This window comes from Schistocerca americana, chromosome 2, assembly GCF_021461395.2.
Source record: "Schistocerca americana isolate TAMUIC-IGC-003095 chromosome 2, iqSchAmer2.1, whole genome shotgun sequence".
NCBI classification, from domain to species: domain Eukaryota; kingdom Metazoa; phylum Arthropoda; class Insecta; order Orthoptera; family Acrididae; genus Schistocerca; species Schistocerca americana.
In genome coordinates, this window is record NC_060120.1 from 411,370,923 (window position 1) to 411,392,183 (window position 21,261).

The following is a 21,261-nucleotide window of genomic DNA, read 5'->3' on the forward strand; positions in this document are numbered from 1 at the left end:
TGCGAACACAAGCATCCTCCTCCACGTGTTGCCCATAACCCACGTGATCGTGAAGTCCACCAAACATATACTGAGAAGTAGTTCGCTATTCACTGACCTGGAGGATGCCTGAGGTGTTACCACCTGAACAATCCGGTGGCCATGGAGCAAAATTCGACGTCCATTCATATTTGATACCTGGGAAACCACCACCGCTCTCTGAAGTGGCTACTATGCCTCGGGTTCCGGTCGGCCGCTGATTGCAGACGCTGCAAGGTAAGATGCTGTGGCTTGGACATACATTTCATACTGCAAATATATCCCCGCGTTAGACTCACTACATTGAAGAAACCATTTTTCCCAACTGAGACAGGGATGTGGTTGTCCAAATATCTCAAACTTTTCATGTGAAATGTAGATTCCTCCCTTTGATAGCAGTTATTTTTGAAGACAGAGGAAATCGTAGCATACACCCGTTTTCACATCGTTATAGTATCGTTAGTGGTAAAAACGGTATAGAATTGCATGGGTTAGATACATTCCCTCTAAGTATTCTCTCATCAAGTGAAAAAAATCCGTGGTTATCAGCTTAATATCTGCTACATCCGGTATCAATGGACTAGTACATTAAACTCATTTTTGTCTGACGACAGAGTGCTAAGAGCATGCTCTAACTCTGTCACAGGATGCCCCCTCACTTTCGAAGTCCCTTAAAGAAACCAAATCATTCGCCACCAAAGAAGTCTCTTAAGGCAGCAGCGCAAAGGAGTTGTAAATAACAGTTTCATACTAAATACCACTTTATAAATTGTATATAATAATTAGTATTTTATTACTATGGTCCTTTGTCTCTATGCAGGTGTTAGACTGAAATGTCGTTAAAAGATCTCGCAGCAACAAACACACCCCTCAGTACCGCTCAAATTCGAAAATCCTATCTGTGCTACTCTCGTCCTCACTTCCACCCGTGTGGCGGCATGTCATTGCTTTGGAATTGATTGACTGATTAATTGAATTCATCATGTGAGTAATTTTTTCCTGCAGTCGGATTACACACGACAGGTAGCTCAAATGTAAATTCCTGGAGTGAAGATGATGTTCTTTTCGAGGAACACTATTTTGAGCTGACATTTGAAGCTGATGGCAGAAGGTTTCTACTGACACCAGCATACATTTCGTGTAAGGACCATGAAAACAAGATACGAGAAATTACCGCTCATATGGAGGCATGTAGACAGTATTTTTCCTTCGCTCTACTTGCGAGTGGAATAGGAAAGGAAATTACTATTAATGATACAGGTACGGTCCGCTACACACCTTACGATGGCTTGCGAAATAAGCATATAAATTTAAATGTAAATTTAGTCTTCCTTTTAAGACGTTACACCATCCATTTATAGGTACACAAAGCTCATGGAAAAACGTTGGGTCATTTGTGGAGGATACAAAAGACGGAATTTCTGCTGCTCGTTGCTCTCGGTAAAAATCTTCGCATTAGCCCCCAAAATTTCTCACTGCAGTCAGTTCGTGAGAGGTATGTGAGAGATTGTTATATGTTTGCCCACAACACTTAGAAGAAGCGGTATAGTGCTCACCTCTCAAATCCGCTTTCGTCAGAGTATCGTTTGCCTGTCACATTCTCACGAATCTTCCAGTTTTCGATCTATAGCATTTGAATCCACCTGATTTCGACGAGTAAAAATAGTTTCCCCACAAGTCACAGACCTCTGATAATTATCTCGAAATGCCATCGCGTTGCGGCAGCACTGTTCCTTTGGTTAGAAGCTCGTGTAGTTCAATTAGTTAGACTTGTGTCTACGTGTCACTGACTAGGTATGGAGCTATCAAAACGAGAAAAATAGCACAATAAATGCGTTTTTTTTGGGGGGGGGTCATCAGTCATCTGACTGGTCTGAGTGGGTTGCCACGAATTCCCATCCTGTACCAACCTCTTCATCTCAGAGCAGCATTTGCAACCAACGTCCTCAATTACTTACTGGATGCACTCCAATCTCTGCCTTCCTCTACAGTATTTGCCCTCTACAGTTCCCTCGAACACCATGAAAGTCATTCCCTGATGTATTAACAGATGTCCTATCATCCTGTCCCTTCTCTTTGTCAATGTTTTCCACACTCTCCTTTCCTCTATGATTCTGCGCAGAACCTCCTCATTCCTTATTTTACCGTTCCACCAAATTTTCAACACTCGTCTATAGCACTACATCTCAAATGCTTCGATTCTCTTTTATTTCGGTTTTCCCGAAGTCCATGTTTCAGTACCATACGGTGCTATGCTCGAAACATAAATTGTCAGAAATTTCTTCCTCAAATTAGCGTCTATGTTTGACGCTGGTAGACTTCTCTTGGCCAGGAATGCCCTTTTTGCGACTGCTAGTCGCCTTTTGATGTCCTCCTTGTTCCGTCCGTCATTGGTTATTATGCTGCATAGGTAGTAGAATTCTTTATCTACTTCGTGACCGTCAATCCTGTCATTAATTTCGTCTTACTTCGATTATCCCTCAGTTCATGCTCTGTACAAATTGGACTGTTCATTCCATTCAGCAGATCACGTAATTCTTCTTCATTTTCACTCAGAAGAGCAATGTCATCAGACCATCGTATCTTTGACATCCGTTCACCCTGCATTTTAATCTTACTCCTGTAGTTTCATTTTATTTCCATCGTTACTTCTTCGATGTACAGATTGAACAGTAGGGGCGAAAGACTACATCCCTGTCTTACACACTTTTTAATAGGAGCGCTTCGTTCTTGGTTGTCCACTCTTATCATTCCTCAGATCTTCGAACGCCTTGCACCATTTGACATTGTCGAACGTTTCTTCCAGGTCGACAAATCCTATGAACGTGTTTTGATTTTTCTTTGGTCTTGCTTCCATTATCAGCCGGAATGTCAGAACTGAAGGAAAACAAAAAAACAAAAAACGAGAGAACCTTACAGGGGCCTGTGGAAGCGACTTTGATCATTGGCCACCCCATCCAGTAGAAAAATAGATGTGTATTTAATGAGTTACCACATAACCTCGATACCGACATGCAGATGGTATTTGTTTTCAGTATTTCGGAAGACAGAGATATGATGAAATCCTATCGAGTTCCCTACCAGGTAATGTTAGCGAAGTTTTTGTAGTCGGTAGTTTCACTCCATTGGATGTTATAAAACTAATGATGAGAGACACAGATGGTATTTGTTTTCCGTATTTCAAAGAGAGAGACATGCTGAAATCCTATTGATAACACTAAGTGTGTGTGTGTGTGTGTGTGTGTGTGTGTGTGAGAGAGAGAGAGAGAGAGAGAGAGAGAGAGACAGAGAGAGAGAGAGAGAGAGTCAGAGACATTGTCCTATCATTAAAGACTCTCACACCACTACAATGTCGTTTTTTTAGCTTAGTAATCACAGGAAAATGATAAAGGAGGTTAAGGAATGTATACGGGGAAATTTATAGACAGTCATTCGATACTGAAGAATTATAGGTGCTATGTTTCTTCATTTGTTTGTGCAGTGCATGTGTATTCGGTATGGTTGTGAATTTCCTCCTTTATGTCATTGTTCTATTTTTCTCATTATTATAGCTTCCCGCCTAGTCAGTGACAGGCAGATGACTATACAGTCTTCTAACTAATGGAACTAGACAGCTATCTAACTAATGGAAATGTTGTTTGAATGTGATGGTATTTCGAGATACCTGTCAGGGGTCTGTGACTTGGCGAAGGACACCTGTTACCGATCAAAATCTGATGGATCCAAATGATATGTATCGAAAACTGGAAGGTTAGTGAGAATATGGCAGGTAAGCGATTCTATGACGAAAGGGGAGTTGAGAGGAGAGCTCTATACTGCGTCTTCTAAGTGTTTTGGGCAAATGCACGACAGCCTCTCACTTATTTCTCGCGAACTGACTACAATAAGAAAATTAAGGGCTAAGACGAAGATTATTACCAAGAGACAATCAGCAGCAGACGTTCTGTTTTTTGTTTTCTCGAAAATAAGGCACAACATTATTCCATGAGTTTTGTGTGTCTATAAATGGATGGAGTGATATCTTAATAGGAAGAATAAACTTACATTTACATCTATATGCTTACATAGCAAGCCATCGTAAGGTGTGTGGTGTAGGGTACGTGAATCATAACTAGTTACTCCCTTTCCTATTCCACTCGCAAATAGATCAAGGTAAACTGTCAATATACTTCCATATGAGCTCAGATTTCTTGTATCTTGTCTTTGTGCTCCTTACACAAATTGTATGTTGGCTACTATAAAAATCTTCTGTAGTCAGTTTCAAATGTCAGTTCTCAATTGTAAGCTACCTGGCAAGTGTAATCCGACTGCAGGAAAGAAGTTACTCACCATGCAAAGTGACTCTCATGATCAATTCAATTAATTATTCCGTCAATTTAATGTCAATGAAATGTCGGTGGATTGGTGGAAGCGAGGGTGAGAATTCCACGGAAACGATTCACATGTTGGAGTGGTTAACAGAAGTTTTTTCATTGAGGCGAGATTTTTTAACGAAATTTCAGTCTCCCACCTGCACAGGGTAAAATGACCTTCGTAATAAAATCACCTGTGGTACAAACCTGTTACTTATAACTGTTCTGAGCTTATACAGTATGTGACTTCGTAGGTTGGGTTGTCTGGCGGAGGAGACCAAACAGTGAGGTCATCAGTCTCATCGGATTAGGGAAGGATAGGGAAGGAAGTCAACTGTGCCCTTTCAAAGGAAGCATCCTAGCATTTGCCTGGACCGATTTAGAGAAATCATGGAAAACCTAAATCAGGATGTCCGGACATGGGATTGAACTGTCATCCTCCTGAATGCAAGCCCAGTGTGCTAACCACTGCGCCGACTCGCTCAGTGACTTCATAGGTAACAAAGCATTTTTTTACTTTAAGAGAGTTAGAAATTGAGAAGTCCTCCTATGACAGAGCTAGGGTATGCTTTTAGCACTCTGTCATGGTTCACGTATGATTTTATTATTGTAGTTCTGTGATGCTGGATGTAGCAGGCATTTTTTTTACCTGAGAAAGAATACATAGAGGAAACGTATGCCATATTGTTATACACCCTTTTTACGACAACTAACAATACTTCAGCGATGTGAAAATGGGTGTATGCTCTGATTTCTTAGGTCTTCGAAAATAATCTACGTTTCAAGTGAGAAATCTGAGACATATGGACAATAACATCCTTGTCCGGTTTGGGTAAAGTGGATTCTTTAAACTTATGAGAGTTTATGGTAGGGGTACATTTGCAGTAGAAATTTATATCCGAGCCACACCTGCTTGTCTTACAACATCTGGAAGACGTGGCTTAGTAGCCACTTGAAATAGAGCAGTGGTGGTTTCCCAGGTATCAAATATAAAAGGCTGCGCTGAATCTGCTGAACCTGTCTAGGTGGTGATGCTCAAGGCGTCCTCTGGGTTGATGAATAGTGAAATATTGCTCAGTTTGTGTTTGTTTGATGTCGTGATCATGTGGGTTATGGGCAATGCATGAAGAAAGAGGCTTGTGTTCTCAAATGTCTCTGAATGAAAGACCTCCAATATATGGCGAGTGTTTTTCAAACTTAACTATTTGATTTTCTTTCGTCTGTCTATACGTATGGGATGGAGCCTTTCTCTCTTTGTGATGTAATTACCAGTCAATAGATCCCACTGATTTCACTGGGGAGGGGGCGCTGGGGTCATTCGCTAGTTGTCCACGGGTGTGGACACAACGCTTCCAGACACCATGAAGTAGGTATGTTGTCGTGACAGCCACAGTGAAGTGCAGCAAGGGAGCTGTTTTTCTAGCACTGTGCATCTACTTGGGGCTGTTAGTGGGTGTGATTTTTATAGAGTTTACTTGCAGCATACATGTCAAGTGCGGTTTTTCACTATTTTTCTGGAATGTGTAGGTATTCGTTAGCGATGTTTTTTGTGGTATCTTATTCCCACAACCAGTCAGTAGCACTTTAATCAGAGCAGATGTTACATATTATGTTTGTGTCAGCAGAAAGATAGTGCTTCCTCCCACGTCTTACCTGTAAGCACAACTGCACAAAGGGTTCCAATCACCTGATGCTTTGTTTGGGCATTAGTGCGACTTCCTATCTCTGTGCCACGCAGGCCAGTCCTGAGTGTGGATCTGTCTTCCAACCCGCACACATGGGATAAGTGAGACGGCCAGCAGAGCTGCAGTTTCTGGCTCATCGTCTCTGTCGTTGATTTGAACATGTGGCTGGTGTGTGTTTTTCACTGGATATGGGTTGTGGTGGTGAAGGAAAGTGCTTGTGTTCTCAAATAGTGGTGCATATTTAGCAACATGATCTATTTGTCATGAAAATTTAATTACTTGATTTGCAAAATGTCTGTGTTATACTTGAATGTTCAAAATATGTTTTATTATGAACAAGAATAATTGCAAGGTGACAGTGAGTGTTTTAAGCGTTCTATTTGACTACTGTAAATTTTAAACAATTAATTTGCTAGGATAGAGCAAATGGACTATTTCCCACATTTTTGATGTTGCAGTTCCTCCACCTCTTCCTTTGTCCACAGCATTAGTCAATAGGAACACTGTATTCTGAGGAGGGATAGAAACATCCATCTGCATATTTGAAGGCATTGGTTCACACAGAAACAGGAAGTACCTAATTCACTTAGACATAGACAGGAAGGAAGTCGGGAGTTTTCAGATGAACAGAATGCTGCTACCTCATGCATTGTTTGGGGTTGAAAGCTCAAAGGAGACTGACATCTGGTCCATGGTTGATGGTACTTAATATCATGATCTGTATTTATGACATCCAACGACTTTTGATCTCCATGGCAGTGCCCAAACTACAGACATACACATGAACATTCCAAAACTGAAGCTTATATACTCATTTCATCCCATTCCTCAATGCTTACAGTCATACCATCATGAGAAGTAGCAGCAGATATGAGCTCTATCCATGTAGCACAGCCCTGTGCAAACTGATTAAATATATAATATGCATCTATATTATTATTATTATTATTATTATTATTGTTATTTCTTTACTTTCTCAGACGTTAAGTCTGGTTAAAAATGGAAAGTGACACGGACCTTGATCAAGCGACACTTCATTTTTACTGTACGGTATATGTTACACTGCATTTCGGAACTTTTGGGTAATTGAACATGTATCAATAATTACAGATTTCTGTAGTTGTACATATATGTTTGGATGCAGCTGTATTGCGTTGATGTACTGGTGGATATTGTGTGGTATGACTCCTGTAGTAGATAGTATAATTGGTATAATGTCAACTTTATCCTGATGCCACATGTCTTTGACTTCCTCAGCCAGTTGGATGTATTTTTCAATTTTATCTCCTGTTTTCTTCTGTATATTTGTTGTATTGGGTATGGATATTTCGATTAGTTGTGTTAATTTCTTCTTTTTATTGGTGAGTATGATGTCAGGTTTGTTATATGGTGTTTTATCTGTTATAATGTTTCTGTTCCAGTATAATTTGTATTCATCATTCTCCAGTACATTTCGTAGTGCATACTTGTATGTGGGAACGTGTTGTTTTATTAGTTTATGTTGTATGGCAAGTTGTTGATGTATTAGTTTTGCTACATTGTCATGTCTTCTCGGGTATTCTGTATTTGCTATTATTGTACATCCACTTGTGATGTGATCTACTGTTTCTATTTGTTGTTTGCAAAGTCTGCATTTGTCTGTTGTGGTATTGGGATGTTTAATAATATGCTTGCTGTAATATCTGGTGTTTATTGTTTGATCCTGTATTGCAATCATGAATCCTTCCGTTTCACTGTATATATTGCCTTTTCTTAGGCATGTGTTGGATGCGTCTTGATCGATGTGTGGCTGTGTTAGAAGATACGGGTGCTTGCCATGTAGTGTTTTCTTTTTCTGATTTACTTTCTTCATATGTGTTGATGTTATGTGATCTAAAGGGTTGTAGAAGTGGTTATGAAATTGCAATAGTGTAGCCGATGTATTTATATGAGTGATTGCTTTGTGTATTTTGCTAGTTTCTGCTCGTTCTAGAAAGAATTTTCTTAAATTGTCTACCTGTTCATAATGTAGGTTTTCTATGTCGATAAATCCTCTTTCTCCTTCCTTTCTGCTTAATGTGAATCCTTCTGTTGCTGCATGTATGTGATGTATTCTATATTTGTGGCATTGTGATCATGTAAGTGTGTTGAATGCTTCTACGTCTGTGTTACCCCATTTCACTACTCCAAATGAGTAGGTCAATATTGGTATAGCATAGGTATTTATAGCTTTTGTCTTGTTTCTTGCTGTCAATTCTGTTTTCAGTATTTTTTTGACTTTGTTTATATTTTTCTTTTAGTTATTCTTTAATATTTGCATTATCTATTCCTATTTTTTGTCTGTATCCTATATATTTATAGACATCTGTTTTTTCAATCACTTCTATGCAGTCGCTGTGGTTATCCAATATGTAATCTTCTTGTTTAGTGTGTTTTTCCTTGACTATGCTATTTTTCTTACGTTTGTCTGTTCCAAAAGCCATATTTAAATCATTGCTGAATTCTTCTGTTATCTTTAATAATTGGTTGAGTTGTTGATTTGTTGCTGCCAGTAGTTTTAGGTCATCCATGTATAGCAAATGTGTGATTTTGTGTTGGTATGTTCCAGTAATATTGTATCCATAATTTGTATTATTTAGGATGTAGGATAGTGGGTTCAGAGCAACGCAAAAACAGAAAGGACTTAATGAGTCTCCTTAGTATATTCCACGCTCAATCTGTATTGGCTGTGATGTGATATTATTTAAATTTGTTTGGATATTAAATGCGGTTTTCCAATTTTTCATTACTATATTTAGGAACTGTATCAATTTAGGATCTACTTTGTATATTTCCAATTTCTGTAGTAACTATGAGTGGGGTACACTATCAAAAGCTTTTTGGTAATCAATGCATGCATAGTGTAGTGACCTTTGTTTGGTTTTAGCTTGATATGTCACCTCTGCATCTATTATCAGTTGCTCTTTACATCCTCATGTTCCTTTGCAACAGCCTTTTTGTTCTTCATTTATAATTTTGTTCTGTGTTGTATGTGTCATTAATTTCTGTGTAATTACTGAAGTTAATATTTTGTAGATTGTTGGTAGGCATGTTATGGGGCGATACTTAGCTGGGTTTGCTGTGTCTGCTTGATCTTTATGTTTCAGATAAGTTATTCTATGTGTGAGTGTATCAGGGAATGTGTATGAGTCTGCAATGTAACTGTTAAATAATTTAGTTAGATGCGAATGTGTTAAGGTGAACTTCTTTAGCCTGAAATTTGCTATTTTATCTTTTCAAGGTGCTTTCCAATTGTGCGTAGAATTAATTGCTCGGGTGACTTCATGTTGCAATATTATCACATCAGGCATTTGTGGTATCATCTTGTATATGTCAGCTTGTATCCACCATGCATGCCTGTTATGTTGTACCGGGTTTGACCATATGTTGCTCCAGAAGTGTTCCATGTCTGTTATGTTTGGTGGATTGTCTATTTTAATGTGAGTGTTATCTATTGTCTGGTAAAATTTCTTTTGGTTTGTGTTGAATGTTTGGTTTTGTTTCCTTCTATTTTCACTTTTTTTTGTATCTTCTAAGTCGTTTGACCAATGCCTGTGATTTCTGCTTCTTTTCATCTAATTGCTCTATCGCTTCTTGTTGTGAGATTTTACCTAACCTTTTCCGTTTTTTGTCTGATATTTCATTTCTTATAAATTGTGTTAGCTGTCCGATGTCTTTTCTCAGTTTTTCTATTCTGATCTGTTGCCTGTGTTGCCATGCTGGTTGTGTGGCTTTCTTCTGAGTGTTGGTTGGTTCTGATCTCTGCCTAGTGTGTATATTTAGTGTAGTGAGTACTTCTATATAAACCAGTAGTTGTAACTCTCCCATAGTTGTGTTTTCATTTATTTTGTTGTGTATGATTGTGTTGGTAGTTGTTATTGTTGTTTCAACTTGTTGGTTATTTGGCGGTCTATACAAGAATGGTCCAATGTCTGTATTTGTGTCTTTGTATTCTATATATGTCAGCTGAAATTTTTCTTCTATATTTAACATGTGTGTCACTACTTCATGTTCTATTTCTGGTGGCTATCTTAAGATTTTGTTTGCCTCTGATTGTTTAATTGATGCGTGTTGTTCTTTGTTTGTTTGCTCTGGGAAGTTTGAGTCCATTACTGTATTTTCTTCTTCTGATTGCACATTATTTTGTTCCAGTATTTGTTGTACTTGTTGTTTGATGTGTTCTAATTCTGACTGGGATATCCCGTTATTTTTGATTATGACATGGATCTGGTCAGCTAGTCGTTGTTCTGTTAAAAATTTTAATTGTGGGTATCTGGTAATAAATATTGTGTATACTTGTGATCTGTATCCAGTTGTGTTGGTTCCTAGGTTTGTTGCTTGGTAATAACAGAACATGAGGTGTCGGTTAACTTCTTCTGACCATCTCATCCTCTGTCTTTGTTTTCCTTCTAGGGTGGTTGCAGGAAGCATATCCTGCAAAATACCTCTATTTGGATTTGAATCATTTTCCAGTTGGCTAGCAGTGTCGTTACCATTGTGGGCGGCCGACCATGACGGAGCTTGTCCGAGGCTTATTTAGTTCTGTCCTGAACCAACTAATCACACTAAAAGGGGGGTTAGCCCTATTAGTGGTTTGTTCTTTTCGTCGCCTTTTATGACTGACAGAACATACCAGAGGCCTATTCTTTTCCTGGGCCTCCATGGGGTTTATTATTATTATTATTATGGACATTGATTTGAATTTTGTTTCATGAATCCTTTCTCTCCAGGACAAACTGTTTCTTTTTCCCTTCAATTTCTAGATAGAGAGTGGAGGGGAAGAGTGATGGAAAGGAGATTGGCTGTGGGATTTGCCAGAGGGGGTGGTGTTAAATAATTCAGTTTCATTAATTAGTCATTAATTTGATACAAGAAGTGTGCTTGTATCAGTGAAGCAGAAGTTGCTGAGGATTGCCCAGAGACATTGTGATGGAAGAGGCACAAGGGGATGGAGGGGGGTTTCCCACAAGGATGGATTATCCAATTATCCCCAGTGGGTCATAAATCAACCCACTGTGGTTAATAAATCAGTTACCACAACAATAGGTTTGCCTCTGAATGCATGTGTGCCCCTGGATGTATGCCACCCACAGAAACAAAATGTTCCAGAACTGATTTTGTCTTACTACTGCAGCATTCTGTTTTAGAAAATACTGCACCAATCTTTAGAACTGTAGAGACTACAACGCTTTAACTAATATTTGAATACAGCTACATAATATTTGGATTACAAGGTCAGGTCACAGCATAGATAGTGTTCCTCTTTCAAGAAATGAATATGGAGGTCTGAGTAGTTCAAAATTGTGATGCAGATATGGTGAGATGAAATTTTTCTGTTGTTATCTCATTCCTCGCTACAGTTGTGTGCTACTCACTTTGTCAGCTGTTTTTGTTAACTACATTCTGGTCCATTAATAATCTCAAAGCAATAAACATGAAATCTATCTAACTATAAACTTCATATTATCAGAGTACAGAGTTACAAACTTGCACTGTTTTTGTGTATTGCAGTTAACATTAGCAGTCCTTTATAATATTCATTATCTATAGTTTATTGTAGTTAATTTACAAAACTTTTTTCGCATAAACAGGATGCCAAAATTTTATAAGTGATGGCATTGTTACCATGTAACAATGAACGTTCTGAAATGGGAAACTTTACTGTTTTGTAATATAGTTGTATACTTCTTCTTGCAACTTGTTCAATTTACCAAAATTATTGGTTGATAGGGCAGGAGGTGAATTAAATAATTTACACAATTAAGAAGAAAAAAAAAGAATTTAAAGAAAAACCAATAATATTTATTTGATGAGACAGTACTCCTAGAGTACATAGCGGCAGGACACATTGATGGTTATGCTATATATTCAGAATCTGGGACATTGTTTTAAATGTTACCAATATGCTTCACAACAGTTGTTTGTATGGGAGAGACATCTTGTGACAGTTGTGGTAAGTCTCATTGAGATAGAATTATTTGTTTACATTTCCATGTATTTCTCATTTCTCTGAAAATCATCATGTCTTGAGTAGGAAGTGTTTTGTGTATCTTGGCGAATTAAATCTGTAAGGAAGTTAGACAACACAGTCGACTGCAAACGTCACAGCCTAAAAACTAGTGTAACTGATGACACTCACTGACTTATTTCTCTCAGAATTTCGAAGGTCAATTCAAAATGGCGACTCACAAATGCCAAGAGTGCTGTACAGCTACCAGTTCTTCCAAATACTGAAATGTGGCTGCTAGACCGGTGGTGCTTGGACAGAGACGTCCTCCTCCATTGGTGTCATGGAGGCTCGTGGCACGACGTTGTGGCGAGACCTGCTGACTTCGAGCATTGGAAAGGTTATGTGCGTACAAAGGCTTTCTTAGTGTGGAGCACATTCAGGTCTTCCGGAATTTATTAACTTGATGTGTGGTAGCCCTTGGTAGCTGATTCGTGGCCGCGGATATAAGCTTGTTCGCCTAATGCGAATTTTGGCTCCGAGAAACCAACTTCTTTTTCTAAAGGATAGATTGAAGTTTTACAAGTTAGCTGGCGTGTAAGAGTCCCACTGTTCTGCCTGCCTCCTTCCCGGTGGCTTTGTAAATGTGAGAGGAACCGAGTTGAGTTGCAAATTTCTGACCGTTTAGGTTCCTTGGTCCATGCCCCGCAGTACTTCTGGAATTATTTTCCTACTCTACCTCATTTATGATACCAAATTGCGGGTTTATTCAACTTTATTGTCCTCGATGAACGCTATAACCACGGCATTGTTGGGTGTGCAGTGGTGGCCCGGACCTAGACTCGCCTTTAGTCTGTTCCAGCATCACGGACAGTCTGCTACGCCGCCTTATGAGCTCCTGAACCGTAGTGCCTCCGCAGCTGTGCTTCTACAAGACGGCCCGCACCATCTTCATCGAGGATGTTGCCGCTCGCCAAGCTATGTAATTGTAACCTGTGAACTGCTTCATGTAACTGCGGTTTTGTTCATTATAGAGGCATAAGCGGTCTGTAGAGGTCGCAACTCTCTAACATTCCCAATTATATTCTAGTAGCCCTTTTATGGTGGTTTGTCTCATTCTAAGGGCCTGAGTAACCAGTTGTTATATGCCAGTTTCGTACCTCTTGTTTTAACAACGTAATATGTTTTTAAAGTTGGGCAGGATTTTAATTACTACAAGAAGCTTCTCTGTGCATTGGATTTAGCAGTTTATTTGATGTGGCAGCCCTCCCCCCCCCCCCCTCTTTTAATATCCATGGCTGTAAAGACATATCCGTGGCTGTAAAGACACTGGCTTTAGGGACCACATGCTTGGTTTGGCCACAGCTGAATTTCGTAGGCGCTGTACCTATATGCAAACATGCAAACAGATTGTTTTTAGTTATTCCTTGCTTTGTCAGGCCACCGCCCTGTTGGGTTCTGTTTATTGAGTTTGGTATTACCGGTCAACTTTGTAAGAGGAAAAGTATATGATCTGCATTGCGTGGCCCAAACCTCGTGCTTAAAGGATTTGTCTCTGCCGAATATTTTCGCGGTGCGTTGTTAACTGTGAGCGATCTTGCACAGGCTAGACGTCTTTGATAGTAAACGATTGTTTCAAGAATAAAGAAATGGCGGGAGGGGGGGGGGGTGAGAAGGAAGGAAAGACTACGGAGCCAAATATGAAATTTGTTTCTTCGCTGATTGATTAATTAGGTTAGCTACGGCGTCGTAAGTTTTTCTCGCTGCAGATTTAGAGGCAGCGTCTAGTCCTGACACATATTTGCTATATCTTTAATTGTAAAATTCAGACAGTTGAAACTTAGCTTCATGGTTGTTTAAACGTTTAGTCAGCCCAGTGAGGCAAGTTTGTAATGTTCTCGTCAAATGTAATGAAAAACTGTATTTGAGTTATTTCCGCCCGGAACTGTTTTCCCAAGCTGTGCCCTTTGTTAAAATACATGCGGTCTGTGGTATAAATAGGCATAACATTTGGTCGTAATTTGAGATTAAGGATTTCCCGTTTATGAAACTGTCTTTAAGAAGTTATCATTTGATAAAAGGCCCTGTTTCATCTTACAACTGTATGAAACAGCGCCTTTTATCAAATTTATAATATATATATATATATATATATATATATATATATATATATATATATGTGTGTGTGTGTGTGTGTGTGTATAGTGTTTTGTTAATGGTAATAAAGTTTGTCAAATGGTGAATGATGTGTACTTAAAACCCCGGCTCAGTCCTTTCACGTTTATGATTTAGGTTATGTCGCACTCTGAAAGGTAGCGATTCACTTGACAGATGCTTAACACTTTTAGTTTTACCGCTTGTAATAAAAGTTATCACACACATTATGGACTGATCTCTCATCAGGGAAATGAGTATTTTTTTCCGATGTGATGCACTAGGCCAGAAACACAGTAACACCGACATTTCACTTCGCCAGAAAAAGAATGCACATGTTCCACTGTGTTGGGTATCAGTTTCTCTTCCGGAGCCTTGGCAGCCTTGGCAGCCGCAGCTTGCATCACATCGTCGAATATTGTTTTCTGCCAACAGCAGTTTAATGTTCCGAAATTTACAGCGAAGTGTCTCCTACTGACTTATAACACTGTGCGTCAAAGGTAAAGTGACAGAATCTAAAACATGATTGGCGAACAGAACGGGAAGGGAGCGATAGCGAGGTGTGAAGCATCCTCTGCCTCGCTGAATAAGTTAGCTTGCTAAGCAGAATTTATGTGTAGATTCATTGTGCCCCACGGATTCCCACATTACATTGCTCATAGTCACAGTGTGCATTTCCTTTAATCGTTCCCCGTCCATGGCGGTATGATTTCCTTTCTATGAAGCAGGAGTGGAGAACACTAGGGTGCGGTCGGCCATCGCAAGTGTTTCCAGAGGCCAGCTGCGCCGGACGTGACGGATGCGCGCATCGCTCGTGCTGTCCGTGGCTTCCGACTCCGTCCAGCCCCGTCCACAGGGTACAGTTTCCAGCGGCCACAGCTTTCGCGATGCTCATATGTGCTAGACGCCAAAGAAGAACGATCCACACCTCCCTACCGGAAGGCTAACTTACTGAGCAAAATTAATATCGTATACCTTATATGTAAAATGTTTGGAGATTAGATTGTTACACAGAGAGAAAGTATGTTTATAAAGGTGTCTCATGTATTAGGTAAGAAAAAAGAGTTGCAAAAGCTGATAGGTGGGGGAAATTTTTTGTTACAGTGATTTTGTGCATCGTTGGTGTGCTCAGTGGCGACATTGTGATCCGTAATGAGATCGAATTGCTTGCTGATGGTGACTGACATTATAGGTACGGAAGAAGGTTCATGGAAGACAACCAGATTGTTACAATGGAACATCTAACTAATGAAACGTAGTTCTGTGCTATGAGACAACTCTTTTGTAGGCTGGAAATGCCAATGAATGAATTATGTAAGCATTTTAGGAAGATTCCTTTCCAATAACTAGGAGCAGGACATAGAATCAGTCTTTTGTCTCAGATGGATGGTATTTTTCAGCAAAAAACTGCACCTTGCAGCACGGGTAAGAATATCTGGAAATGTCTAAACGACCCATGTGTAGACCCGCAGTATTCAACTGCCTTCCCTCGTCACCCCCCCCCCCCTTTCTCCTCCCCTCCACCATACACACACAGTCCGCCAATTGGACAGAAGAATTACCATCTCGAACAACATATGAGGACATTACAGCCATGTATACTTGTTAATGTTAGTAAGCCACTACCAGTTACACAGATGGCAGTAGCCCTTGGGGCTAATTGAAGGTGCTCATAATAAAGTGACTGGAAAATATAAATTGCTTTTGAATCGATAGTGTAAGTAAGATTGCTTGTGCTTTCCTTAGTGTAAAATGCTGAGCGTGGGACTATTATTTAACACCGTAAAGAGTATAAATAATACTGTCTGGTACGTCAAGTCTAAACGTACACGCTTCGTGCCCAACGTTCTGCGAAACGAGCTCAGCTTGAGTCATAACCAATACGCAGTTTTAATCTGTGAGAAAGTAATTTCATTGGCAATTAGCAAGGTGGCAAACATAGACCACTACTGAGGAGAGCATTACGCTTACAAACGCAAATAATTAGAATTTAACTTTACTAATAAACTCGGAATGCTAATATGATAACGACTGACGGGACTCGAATAACGTATTATGATAACTAAATAATTTTGTTTTCTTTGTTGTCATATTGAAACCTGTATACAGGCCGGCCTGCAGCAGCATACTACGCCGTTCTTTGGCCGCAGAGAAACTCAAAGATACAATGAAGACACTTAGAGAAAAGAGATGGTGGACAAATAAACGGAGACAAACACTTTTTAAAATACAAGGTGCCATTCACGGGCGTAGAGTCCAAGATAAAATTGTTCAGACACTTGGACACAGAAAGAAACGAAAATTTTCACACGTGAACGGAGGTGCTCAAAACGAATAACACTGAACCACTTAAGCACAAAACGACGGCACACACAGAACATGAGGCGTTGATCTCCGGCGGCGAATGTTCACTAACTGTCTACGAGTCCGGGGACCAGCCAAGAGAGGAGGAGGGGGGGTGGGAGAGGGAGAGGGGAGAGCAGATGCCATGGGCAGGGGAGATAGGGGGAAGGGAATAAGGGGGAGGGGATGCCCAGGGGAAGAGGGGTCGAGGGAGGGGATGGGGGAAAAGGATGGGAGGGAGGGTGCCTAAAGGAAAGGACACAGGAAGTGGGGGGAGGCAGGATCAAAGTTGATAGGAGGGGTAGATGGAGGGGAGGAGGACATCATCAGGGAGCTGGCGGAAGCCACCTTGGGAGAGGGTAAAGAGGTTGGAGAGATGGAGACCGGGTGGGATGTGGGAATACAGGTGAGGCAGCGGGTGGGGGCGGGAGAGGATGGGCGAGACAAGCGGGTGAGGAGGATCGAGTTTGAAGGAGGTGTACAGGATCCGTATCCTTTCAAGGAAAAGGAGGAGGTGGGGGAACGGAATGAGATCGTACAGGATCCACGTGGGGGAAGGGAGACGGATGCGATAGGTGAGGCGGAGAGCATGGCGTTCAAGGATTTGAAGGGATTTATAAAAGGCAGGGGGGCGGAGATCCAGGCCAGATGGGCGTAACAAAGGATAGGGCGGATGAGGGATTTATAGGTTCGGAGGATGGTGGAGGGGTCCAGACCCCATGTGCGGCCGGAAAGGAGCTTGAGAAGACGGAGTCAGGAGCGTGCCTTGGCTTGGATTGTCCGGAGATGGGGAGTCCAGGAGAGGCGACGGTCGAGGGTGACGCCAAGGTACTTAAGGGTGGGAGTGAGGGCGATAGGACAGCCATAGATGGTGAGATAGAAATCAAGGATGCGGATGGAAGGGGTCGTTTTGCCTACAATGATCGCCTGGGTTTTGGAGGGATTGACCTTCAGCAACCACTGGTTGCACGAAGCGGTGAAACGGTCAAGATGGGATTGGAGAAGGGAGCGCTGCAGGGTGGGCGCAAGGGCAAGGAAGGCGGTGTCATCGGCAAACTGGAGAAGGCGGACGGGGGGGGGGGGGGGGTGACGGCGGTGGCATGTCCGCCGTGTACAAAAAGTACAGAAGGGGTGAGAGGACGGAGCCTTGGGGAACACCGGCGGAGGGGAAAAAGGTGTAGGAATCTGTGTTATGGATGGTGACGTAGGAAGGATGGTGGGAGAGAAAGGAGCCGATCAGACGGACGTAGTTAATAGGAAGGGCGAAGGTTTGGAGCTTGAAGAGGAGACCGGAATGCGATACGCGGTCATAAGCACGTTCGAGGTCCAGGGAGAGGAAGATTGTGGAGCGACGGAAATTAAGCTGGTCGGAAAGGAGATGAGTGAGATGAAGGAGAAGGTCGTCGGAAGAGAAGGACGGCCGAAAGCCACACTGGGTAACGGGAAGGAGGCGGTTCTGGCGGAGATGCTGGTGGATGCGTCGGGTGAGGATAGGTTCCAGGACCTTGCTGAAAACGATAACAGATAATGCCTCGCGTGTTTATATGTAGCCTTACTTGATGATTTATGTCGAGAACAGTAGGCATTTGCCTTACCTCCATATATTAGTCGCTCTAAGTCTGTAATTGACTATGCCATACTTACTCATGGAATGTATAGCCAGACTATACAATTTTATTTATTGACTGTTAATGTGTTGCTTAAACGTTTTCTGTGGGAGACATATCAAGATGTGTGCAAAGCCGTCTAGTGGTTAAGTTTTTACGATCGGTGCATGCCTACATAACATCCTGGCGGCCGACCCAAGAGAGGACGCTGATCATTCATCTGTCTTTTTCAGCTGTCATATAGACATTTTATTTTTCATAGGCAATTTATAGGTTGCTACAGGTAATGTATTACGTATATTAATTGTTGACCATAAATTCACCATAAAAAGGGTCGGACCCATTCTCTTCATATATTGCCTTTTAATAATTTTATATGGGTAACTCTATTCATATTTTAATGTATCACAATTGGTTTCTATGATAGTTATCAATTTTAAAGGTCTGCTACATGTATTTTACATCACGTGTTTTTATCATATTATGTTTTCTGTGTAAATTATGACTTCATCTAAGCCCACAATAGCGACATCTAGGGAGGATGTAGGCAAACAGATTTCTGGTAGCTACTGTTACTTCAGTAGCCAGTTTACGACATGGTGTAAAAAAGGTACGTTTTGCCGTATTTTAACTGTACATTTCCCTGGTTATATAATAGTATATTGTGATACGTATTGCTATATTATGTTGAAAGACACAGCTCACTAGGTGTGTATATTTGTATATTGTAGATCTGAGGATGGTCATTACGGGCTGCAACCGGTCATCGTCTAAAGAATTGATATTGCGATCAAAGCCTGGAATAAAAAATATTTGACAGTATTGGATCACTGTTTGTATATGCGACTATGTCGTAGTTGGTGATACCTAATGTTCTTGTATGTAGTCCAATTTGCAAATGGTATCCACATCACCGCTAAAGACTGTCCTGAACATGTTAATATGAACTAGTCTGACTCTCAATTCATAAAGAAACTCAGCATGACTGTCTGTAGACTAAATTCGAGCTCATTTAATGCCGTTTACGTATTACCATGACCATTGCTGCATCTCTGATATCCAAAAATGTTCAAATGTGTGTGAAATCTTATGGGACTTAACTGCTAAGGTCATCAGTCCCTAAGCTTACACACTACTTAACCTAAATTATCCTAAGGACAAACACACACACACACACACCCATGCCCGAGGGAGGACTCGAACGTCCGCCGGGACCAGGCGCACAGTCCATGACTGCAGTGCCTTAGACAGCTTTTTTTTTAAATCTCATTTTGTTAGTTTTCGTACATTTCATCTGCTCGGTGCGGACGTCGCAAGACGGCCGTTTCAGTTCGTTGTTTGATCCATTAACTCAGTTTTTTTATTACAGATGGCAGCTAATCCTCTGACCGAACACGCTGAGTTAACCGTGCCGGCATCCGCTCGGCTAATCCCGCGCGGCCTCTGATATCCGCTAGCAAGTCCATACAGCGTGAAGTCCGCAATCAACGACTCCTCCAGTGGTGCATAAAAGGCACTAGTGGGTTGTTACGTGGGTCTGGCATCTGGCTTCATGCCAGAGACAAGAACCAGCCATGGGACCGCTGTAAGAAACTTCGAATCGTGCTATACTGGTCTCTACCACACACCGGGCTTCCGTGTACTGGTTTCTTACTGAATTTCGACTGGACTAGTTTTCGGATTGTTGTCCGATGGATTTATGGCAGATTTGCTGGACCCTGGACTGTCTAGATTATTCTTTCTACAATTTATGACGACCCGCCACAGATAGGAATTGTGCACTATCAAGTGATTACTGTGTATTCATATTTCCTGCGTAATAAAGAGTGTATTGTACCGTAGCGTGTATAATATTGGCAACGCGGACTCGAAGTTAACTGGTGTGTGTGAGGACTACATATTAATTTCAGGCATCATGGATCTGAAATTCATGAATCTATGGTAGCAACAGCTGCAACTTCAAATAAAACAGCAACACGACAAGAACGACGAAACCAACAACTTCAAATGCAGCAGGCACTACAACACAAAATTCTGAAACACCAGCAGGAGCAACAGCTAATACTACAATAGCTCATCAAACCGGAACAGCATCTATCACCGCAATTTATGCTATTTCATCCAAAAGTCTAAGACTGGGACTCATACTATTAATGTCTGCAACTCTACTTCCAAGTGAGTGGCATAACTGACGTTGTTAAACACAGTGTCTTTCTGCTATCGGATAACCCATGAATACTGTGACTTATACAAAAATAACGATCTCTCGATAAATCCGATTGTTGGGATATGTCTGAAATCCTTAGTTTGTGCTCTAAGCATTTCGAGCGCCAAACACATGCTTTATTAGCTATCGTCGCATATTTTCACTGTTACAAACTGCATCAATCGTAACCTGCAGGGGCAGTTAATGTCAAGGGGCTGACCAGTAAGTGTCGGTTTCTGTTTGAATATCAAAATCATATGCACAATTTTTTGTAAGTGTCGATTTCTGTCTGAAAATCAAAATCATATGCTCAATTTTTAGTGCGTGATGCGTGTACCAATTAATATACATCTGATAAAGAAGTTTTTGCACAGGTATTGAAATTAAAAAATTGTAATCTAGAAGGAGCTTAACAATGCCAAAAGCTTTTGAAGTGTCAGACAGAGCACAGCACTGTTTTGAGGAAAGCAGAGTATCTTTTCTAAAATTGCGTACAATTTCAAATGTACCTCAGCAGAAGTCTGATAAATGTGAAGGAGGTTCCATAAAACGGTGTTCCAATTCACACTACAGTCAGTGTGATAGAAACTTATCAGGTTCAACTCCGTCATACGACTGGAGGTTCACATTCCGACGTTCATTTAGGAGTTAAGATAAAACAACATTCGGCAGTGGCCTACAATTGGTAACGTATAATCACTAGCTACGCCCACACACACGATTGTAATTGCTTTGTCGTGTGTCTTTTTCATAAAACTTTTGCTAAACCTGTATAAGGTAATTTTCAAGTCATTTAATGATTGTAAAGTTGTATTAGCATTGCGTCTTGTTTCACTTAAATTTATATCAGTTCAGCTGTGTACATAAATACATGGTGACAATTACTGGACTACATGAAGAAAAACGGAAATTAGATACAAACTACGACGTG

General features: G+C 40.8%; 1 pseudogene; it reads left to right on the forward strand.

Moving 5' to 3' along the window:
- The first annotated feature begins 517 nt into the window (after window positions 1-517).
- LOC124596710 lies at window positions 518-681 on the forward strand (annotated as a pseudogene).
- The last annotated feature ends 20,580 nt before the right edge of the window (window positions 682-21,261 follow it).